The sequence below is a fragment of the Giraffa tippelskirchi genome, chromosome 5 (genome assembly GCF_054371585.1).
Source record: "Giraffa tippelskirchi isolate mGirTip1 chromosome 5, T2T-mGirTip1v1.2.pri, whole genome shotgun sequence".
Lineage (NCBI taxonomy): Eukaryota > Metazoa > Chordata > Mammalia > Artiodactyla > Giraffidae > Giraffa > Giraffa tippelskirchi.
Window position 1 is genome coordinate 161992371 of NC_137279.1, and position 10004 is coordinate 162002374.

The window sequence follows — 10004 nt, forward strand, 5'->3', positions numbered from 1 at the left end:
GCCAGCCCTCCTGCAGCTTGGGGTCCAGCTTAATTAAGAGCCCCGCCAGTCATTGGTCTCGACCGCCTCTCTAATTGGGCACCAGCTGTGTTTTCTCTTGACAAGGATTCCTTTATGGGACTTCTAAAAGGCCTTACATGAAAAAACATAACAGTTTAGGGTTATAGGATCATAAAACCAGGAACACTTGTTTTCTACAGAAATGGAGAGTGCATCTCTCTCTGTTCCAGAAAATTTTTTTTTGGAAAACCTGGGAGGGGAGGGTAGTGAACGTCAAATTCTCTGCATTTTTATGTTCTGGATATGAATGCTGATTGTGGTTTTAAATGGAGTTTTGCATAATCACAGGTGTTGGTGCATAAAGAATCCTGGAAGTTTCCTGGCAGAAATGTGAGACTTGAGAAATTGAACCATGAATGGCTCCATTTATGAACAGCGACCACTGATTGACAGAATGACTATTAATAGCTAACATTAGCAGAGCCATTCATATGGGCTCAGCCTAATGCCAAACACTTGGGATGTATTGTCTCATTTAAACCTGGCAACAGGCTTCTGAGATGGGTCTAAATGTTCTCCCCATTTTCAAAGATCAGAAAGTGAGACCCATAGAGGTGAACTAATTCATGTTCGATGTCACATGGCTCACTATTTGGTGGCTGAGATGGAACTGAAACCCACATCTGTCTCCTGCCAAAATTCCTTTCTGCCTCTCTCCAACTAAACAATGCAGTTAACTTGTTGAACTCAAGTGCTTGGTTTGCAACAATTACAATATCAACAACAATGACCACTAACTTTTGTACAGCCCTTTCCTAGCTACTAAATTCACTTGCATGTGTTGTCTCATGTGATGTGATAGCCCTGTGAGAGAAACAAAGCAATTGCTGCAACTCCATTATCACAAATCAGGACCCTAAGTATAAGGGGCTAGGCTATTTACTCAGACACTTACCACCAGCAAAGTACAAATTGGTCTAATTTCTACTCCAAATCCAGGGCCCATCTGTCTCTCAATTTGGTGCTTCCCCTGGAGGAAGCCACACACACACACACATATACATATATATTTATAGCCATTCACTCATTTATTCATTCATTCATTCATCCCTTCATTTATTCATTCAGTCACATTACATTTTCATTTCCCTAGCCTGATTATTTATACTTAGTTGCTGTCTATCTCCCCTCCTTGCAATATAAGCTTCATGAGAGCAGACCTTTGCCCTTCTTATGGATTATCAAGTTTCCAGCCCCCCAAATGGTGCCTAGAACTTAAGTGTTTATTGTTCAATGCAGTCAAACAAATATTAATGCAATCACTCAGAAGATACTAATTGAGCAACTACTACGTGCCAGGCACAGGTGGTCCTAGAGATAACTGCATGAAATAAGACTGGCATGATTTCCTACATCCATGGAGCTTATGTTCTAATCTTGGGTGTTGGGGGGTACTTATACACAAGTAAATAAACAAGATAATTGCTGATGGGAATTTGTGCAATGTGGGGACTTCAGAGTGATGCAATAGAAAGTAACAGTTACTCAGTTCTTGTCCCAGAACTGTTCCCATGTTGGTGGGGCAGAGCCTGCCACCCATAGGCAATTTCCACTGCCCGGTAACAGTGGGGGATTTACAAACTTAGAGGCAGTGCACTTAGCTCAGAGGACTTGGACAGGGATGGGGGCAGGGAAGACTTCCTGAGAAAGTGGCACCTGAGTGGTTTTAAAGACAAATAGGAGTCATCTAGGAAAGGGGTGGGTAAAATTCCTGGCCTGTGCAGGGACAGGTGGCAGGAGGCCAGCTGGCACAGGGCATAGAGAGACTGAACCTAGAGTGCGAGGTGGGGACAGAGGGAAGAAAAGAAGTGAGGATGACGAGAATGGACCAGGTCCAAGGGTATCGTGTATAATGCTTCTTTGTTTTATGTGTTGACTTGGCTAGGCTCTGGTTCCCAGTTATTCAATCAAACACTAATCTGGGTGTTGCTGTGAAAGTAGTTTGTAGATATGGGTAATATCTGCAACCAGTTGACTTTAAGTAAAGATTATCCTTAATAATCTGGGTGGGCCTCGTCTAATCCATTGATTGGCCTTAAGAACAAAACTGAGGTTTCCCTGAGAAGGAAGAAATTCTGCCTGTGGACTGCCTTGTCAGCTTCTGTCTTAGATTTTCCAGGCTTCGGTCTGACCTACACCTCTGGGACTTGCTCAGCCAGACTCCACAACTAAAGAAGCCAATTCCTTGAAATAAATCTCTAGATGATACATAGATAAGTAGACAGATGACTCCTAATCTCCTCCTGATTTACTTTCTCTGGTAGACCCCTGACTGACTGATACATACTTAGCCAGCTAAGTGAACTTCATCTTTAACGTAGTGGAAAGAAGCCATGGCAGGCTTTGAGCAAAAGAGGAAAATAACCAGATTTGTGTGAAAACACACTGGCTACAATGTCAAGTGGATTAAAAGGGCAAGGCTGAAGGCTGGTGGACCATGTCTGAAGCAGTTGCCTGAACTAAGTCATGACAGTAAAAATGGCTGTAAAGAGGGGGAGCAATTCAAGTGATATTACGAAAGCAGAATTGGCTAGTCTTAATGTCCAGTTGCTTTCAAATTGCTTGTCCAGATACTTTCGAATTGTGGTGCTCAAGAAGACTCTTGAGAGTCCTTTGGAATGCAAGGAGATCAAACCAGTTAATCCTAAAGGAAATCAACTGAATATTCATTAGAAGGACTGATGCTGAAGCTGAAGTTCCAATACTTTGGCCACCTGATGCAAAGAGGAAAAGATCCTAATGCTGGGAAAGATTGAGGGCAGGAGGAGTGGGGTGACAGAGGATGAGATAGTTAGATAGCATCACTGACTCAACGAACATGAGCTTGAGCAAACTCTGGGAGATAGTGAAGGACGGGGGAGCCTGGCATGCTAAAGACCATGGAGTCAAAAAGAGTGGGACACAACTTAGTGACTGACAACAACAACAACTAAGTGTCCAGTTACATGTGGATGGTGAAGGCGGTTGCAGTGAGTCCCAGATCCTTGGACATCTTGGTAGATGCAACATAAATGCCATTAGGGCAGGAATTTGGATCTGTTCCCAGCTGTCCTGTTTGCACCTGGAGCAATGCCTAGCACTCCAAAGCTGCTCCTTGTACATTGAATGAATGGATGGTGGTGCAATTCTCTGAAACTCCAATCATAGGTTGGATGGCCTGGTGGTCGAGGATGAGAAATCTACAAGGGAGTGTGGGACAGGTTGAGTTTGAGTTGACTATTAGGTGGGAGGAGAGAACTGGAAGGAAGCTAGAGAGGCAGTCCGTGGGCAGGAGACACCTTCAGGACAGAGAATGTGCCTCGTCGCCCAAAGGCAGGGATTGTACCTGAAAATAGGGGTCGGGACACCCCAAGGGTGTGTGTGTAGCATAGAACCAAGAGGCTGGGGACTGAATCTTGGAGAAATTGCAGCATCTAAAGACTGGAGCAGGGGAAGAACCCCTCAAAGAAGAACCAGAAGCAGTGGCCAGAGAGGGAGGAGGCAAATCAAGAGAATATAGTAGCAAGGAGCCAGCAAGGACAGAGTGTTCCCACTGCTACTGAGAGGTCAAGAGCCATGTGGACTTCAATAGTAACCTTGGCCAGTGTGGTGATGGTGAGGGTGGAGGGGACACAGGTCAGATGCAGACATTTGAGGAAGACATGGACAGTGAGATATGGGAGGTGATATCTCCAGAGATCTCTCCCAACCTCCCTTCCCAACAGTTGACCAGACATTACCAGCCCATCTTCAAGTATGTAAAACTGAGGCCCACAGAGATGAAGCTGGTGAAATGTCATCACAGGCCAAAGGGGACTGTGCTCTAACACAACAGCTGTTCAGAACATACACTGCCTTTTATGACCTGGCAGGATGCAGACTTTGACAAGAATGATGGCTGTGCAGGGCGGGGTGCCGGCCCTGTCCCAGCTGATTGCTGCCGACGTGCAGGGCAAGAGCCTCCAGGGCGTGCAAGAACATTTTCTCAGGGGGAACCACCTTCTCTCGAAACAGTCTGTTCTGCTGAGTTGACAGGAGAGAGGAATGGGGACTTCTCAGTCCTGGGCTGGGTGCCAAGACTGGCTCAAAGGAGGAAGGCGCCGGGAGGCCGGTCCAGCTTGCAGCCTCCCTGGGCCGAGCGTGGGCCGTACCAGCTCCTCTGCCTTCTCCGGGGACTGCAGAGAGACTGTATGTGTTGAATTTGTTTGTTTTGAACTAACATTGAATAAGCACTTACTACGAGCCATTCCCTGTATTCATTTTTACGTACTTGAGTTTATTGAATCCTACAATTCTCTTTGAGAAATGTATGCTGATTGTTCTTAGTTAAGAATGAAAAAACTGAGGCCCAGAGAGGTTACATCCCCTGCCCAAGGTTCTACAGCTGGTTCTGCAGGTGGGAAGGCAGAGATGCTTAACTCCTGAATCTGTTGGATGGATGACTTTTTAGCCCTGGAGGGTGGTGTGAGTTCAAATCATCAGTGGGGGTACGGAGGAGGATACAGGATTCTCTCTCCAGTTCTGGGATCTTTGGTGAATTACATCACGGCTCTGAGACTCTGTTGCCTCATCTGTAAAATGGGGGTAATGTTGCCCACCTCATAAGACTATAATGAGGCTCAAAGGGAGTGTCTTTTGTTTGTAAAGTGTCTCACAGAGAGTGTCCAGCTCAGAGAAGATGCTTCATAGATGTCCTATTTCCCTTTTCTTTTCTTCCCTTTTTTGTGAGAGTGGGGGGCAGTGAGGGGAAGCTTTATTTTGAACTTTAGGTCAGAAAATTAGGGCAAGAACGCTGGAATCTTAATCAGACCAACCAGGAGTCAAATGCTGCTTCCGATACCTGTTAGTTATTTGATTTTGAACAAGTCATTTTTCCTTGCCGGGACCTCAATTTGGGAAAATCAGTTTAGTCCAAGATCCCCAAGATCTAAGCCCTGACAACCCCTTGAACTACTATCACTTCCTGTGATCACCAACTGATCACATCGTTGTTTCCCCCAAGCCAAGGTAACACTTGAGAACCCTTTTGGTATCGACTTCCTATAGTCTGGCTATAATTCTACCAGTAAGCAATTAAGCAAAGATTAAATTACCATGTTTCAAGAAGGCACTTGCTGAAGTGCTAAGTCCTCTGTTGAAGATAACATATTAATCTTGGCATATGTTAATATTTGTATCACTAAGTACAATGTTTTATGAATGCAAAATTCATTTATTTAGTCTGGAAATGATTATTGATTGCCTGCTCTACACAGGGCGCTGCTTTCAGTGTGAGAAATGCCTTGCCCTCAGGTAGCATATAGTCCAGGCTCACATTTGCTGGCACCTGTTATATGCCTCATGCTTCACCAGCACAGGAGGCAGAGAACCACAGTGCTAGAGGCAGAGAATCACAGTTCTCTGTTGCTGACGGCTCTTCTGTACAGAACAACTTGTGAATCTTAGCTCCATGACTTCTTAATAGGTGAGGGAAGCCATTCCATCATTTTCCTCCTCAGTTTCCTCACCTGAAATATGAAGATAATAGTAGCTACTCCCAGTTCAGTTCAGTCGCTCAGTCGTGTCTGACTCTTTGTGACCCCACGGACTGCAGCACGCCAGGCTTCCCTGTCCATCACAAACTCCCAGAGCTTGCTCAAACTCATGTCCATCAAGTCGGTGATACCATCCAACCATCTTATCCTCTGTCGTCCCCTTCTCCTGCTCTCAATCTTTCCCAGCATCAGGGTCTTTTCCAATGAGTCAGTTCTTTGCATCAGGTGGCCAAAGTATTGGAGTTTCAGCCTTAGCATCAGTCCTTCCAATGAGTATTCAGGACTAATTTCCTTTAGGATTGACTACTCCCAGTACTGCTTTAGGATTGGCTACTCCTGGGGGGGCTCTATGAGGTTTAAAAGAAAGAGTATTTATAAAGCATGCAATACTAAAAACTTTTATATACCCAGTAAACTGTAGTTAGTATTATTAATTCTGTATCCTCTTAACAACTCTGTGAAGTTGGTACTATTTTCACCATTTTGCATAGAGGGAAATAAAGTTTCAGAGAGTTTTAATCTCAGAGAGGTTAGGTCGCTTGCCCAAGATCACACAGCTAACCAGCAGTAGAAGTGAGGTTCATATCCAGGGCTACCTGACTCTATTACCTAAACGTGATTCTGTGGTCACATGTTTCCCAAACTCACAATTGGACTAGCTGCAGGGCAACAGAAAACCGTATTCCTCTTTGGCGTCTTATGCAACAAACCATATGGACCCTCAAGCTCTTACATAACAGGCCCAGTGCTAACGAGAGGAAGTTTAACAACAACACAAAAAACAGATCGCATTCACAACAGACCACCATATGTTCTCCCGTTCCCTGACAGCAGCCATCCCAGCGCCTACTCGGGCGCCCACAGAAGTCTTCTCGACCAAAACAGTTTTATTCCCAAGTGACTCAAACGATAGTTGCCTTTACTTAAAGAAGGGAGGGGAAAAAAGAATCGGAGCTTTTACAAAAGAAAGAAATCTTGTTCACTCCTCAGGAAAGCCCAGAAACCTCAGCCTCCTCTCCTTGGCCTTGGAACCTGCTGGTTTCTCCAGAGAGAGTCTGGCCTCTGTGACCTGATTGCTGCCCCACACAGAGCGAGGGCAGCCATGATGGCATTGTTGCCTGAGTCTCCAAGTTAAACTGCCTGGCTCCTTTGGGTCATCTCCTTCGTGTGGTCTTTAACTCCTTCACTAATCTTGTGCTCATGCTCATTTCAAGAGTCTCAGGTTTGCGCTAGGTTTCTGCAAGTGGCCCCCTGGAACTGAACCCAGTTCTAGAAGGGTGCTTTCACCTGTGGACCCAGGGGAAAGGCCACTGACTCAGGACAGCTGCCATCTTCCTACTGTTTATCTTTGGCCTGGTCTTCTCTCTCTGACTCCCTTCCATCGACTTCCCTGTCCTGCAGCCAAAGCAATCCTGGCAATATGTAAATCTGATCCTGCCATTCCAAATTCCTGATAGCCCCTGTGGTCCTTCACGTCCTGCCTCTCGCCCCACTTTGCACTGTTCTCCCAGTTGTCCTCAGAGCTCCAGTTACATGGGTGTTCTTTCCATTGCCTGTGACTTTGCACGGCTCTTCCCTCTGTTCGGCCCATTCATCCCTCTTTCACACCTTCCTCATCTTCTGAATCTCAGCCACATGTGGCTATTGGAGCCTTGAAATGTGGTTATTGAGATTAAGGAATTAACTTTTTAATTTTGTTAGTTTTAATTCATGTAAAATAATTTTAGATTAATTCTCAGATTGCAAAGGAATTTTCTTTCCCATATTGTCTTCCTATATTTATGGACATACTTCTTATATTAATAGTAAAATACACTTGGTATTTATCTTAATATGAGCTATAGATACACAAAAGTTGCATATCCAAATGTCTACCCGTAATACTTTCTATTTTCCGAAGAATGCCATGTCGGTATAGATCCTGACCCAAACTCTCATTTTACAATGTGATGTTGACACTCTTTCACAGAGAGATGCAACTGGGTGGGTTTTTGTAACTGAGCAAGAGAATATGATGCCAGTGATAGTGTGTGCCTTCTGAAGTCATAAAAGGTAGCTCTGCATTTTGCATCCTGGGATCCTGGATTCCTCACTTTGAGGGAAACAAGCCACCATGCTATGAGGACCCTTTGGGGAGACAAACTAAAGATCTCAGAAAATAGCCAACACCAACTTGCCATTCATATGAGTGAGCCATCTCAGAAGCAGATTCTCCAGCCCTGGTCAAGCCTTAACAACAGCCCCAGCTTATATTTGATTACAGTTTCATAAGACATCCCAAGTGAGACCTTCCCAGATGAACCTTTTTGGAAATCCTGACACTCAGAATCTGTGAACACTATAAATATTATAGTTATAGGCCACTAAGTTTTGGGGCAGTTTGCTATGTAGTCATAATAACTCTACTCATTTTTTTTTCCTAACACCATTTATTGAATAGTTTATCTTTTCCCTGGGCTTCCCAGGTGGTGCAGTGGTAAAGAATCTGCCTGCCAAAGCAGGAGGCGCAAGAGACAAAGATTTGATCCTTGGATTGGGAAGATTCCCCTGGAGAAGGAAATGGCAACCTGCTCTAGTATTCTTGCCTGGAAAATTCCACGGACAGCGGAGTCTGGCAGGCTACAGTCCATGGGGTCACAAAGAGGTGGACACAACTGAGCACACATATACACACATCTTTTCCCTACAGATAAAAGATGTCATTTTCATCATAAATTAAATCCTCATAGAGTTGATCTTATTCTGTTCTATTGGAGTGTATCAATTCAAAAACTAATATTAAATTGTTTAAATCATTGGTGTTTTATGTGTTACTATATGTTAGAGGTAAAAAAAGTGAAAAGTAACAGTCATCGGTTGTGTCCAACATTCCCTTCTTCAGGGTATCTTCCTGACCCAGGGATCAAACCCAGGTCTCTTACATTGCAGGCAGATTCTTTACCGGTAATCTGAGGCACCAGGGAAGCCCCTGTAGCTGCCCTCTAATACTGATATTCTTTTTCTTAGCTTACTTAGGTATTATAATTTATTTTTTCAGAGGAGTTTTAGAATCAGTAGAATATGTTGCATTTTTAATGAGCTTGTGATGAACTTATAAAATAACATAAGGAAAGCTGATATATTTATGATAGTGCAGCTTCCTGTATAAAAATACAATGTAGTTTCTCATTTAAGTTTTCTTTTGTGATGTTCAGGAGTATTTTAAAGTTGTCTTCATATTTCATTGTATATTACTTATAAAGTCTATAAGTATATTTATAGACTTATAAAGTCTATAAGTATATATTATGAAGTCTATTTCATTGTGTATTACTTTAATATTTTGGTTAATGATGTAAATGGATTTTTTTCTGTTATGCTTACTATTCTATTGTGATTTACATATATGAAAATTATTGATTTCTGTATATTAATTTTGTATGCCACTTCCTTACTGAATAATCTATTTATCTATGGAGGCTTCAGGTTTATTCTCTTAGTTTTACCAGCTATACAACTATATTATAAGCAAACTGAGATAGTTTAATCTTTTCTAATATTTATGCTTCCAATTATGTATTAATATTTTTGCTTGAAAAACAAAATGGTAATAGTGGGCATTCTTAGTGAGACTACTTCTAAAGAGTACATCCAGCCATGTGGGGCTCCTGGATTCTTGACATGTGGTTATTGAGACTGAGGGATTTTGTTAGTCTTAATTAATTTACATAGCTTTTTGTGTGTAGTAATTACTATATTGGACAGCACAGGATGAAAATTTCTTCACTTCATATAATGCTAGCTTTTAGATTGAGACAGTCATTTAACACATGTGGACTATTCAAATATCTTTATTTCACTGGCTGTTTAAAAATTAAAACCAGCTGTTGAATGTTGTGAAACACCTCTTCAGTATCTATGGAGATGCTTATGTTGTTTTTCTTCTTATATCTACTAATATCATGAATCATTCTGAACCATCCTTGCATTGGATTAAGCCCAACTTGGTTATGATGTATTATTCTTTTCATTGATTGCTTCATTCTGGTTTTAATGTTTCATTTAGTATTTTTTAATCAATGCTAATACTAAATATTTCTTGTGTAATCTTTGTTAGATTTTGATAACAGTGAATTCTCATTTGTTAAAAAAAGAAAGAAAGAAAGAAAACTTGAAAGTTTCTATTTTATAACATGACATAGTTCAGAGAGAACTGTTATTAACTGCGTTTAAAAGTTTTGCAAGACTTTCTTTCTTCTTTAAAAAATATTTGTTTATCTTTGGCTGTGCTCAGTTTTCGTTGCTGGGTGCCGGCTTTCTCTAGCTATGGTGAGTGGGAGCTACCCTCTAGTTGCTTCTTGCTACAGAGCACAGGTTCTAGAGCACCGCTCAGTAGTTGTGGCCCATGGGCTTATTTGCCCCTCAGCATGTGGCATCTCCCTAGACCAGGAA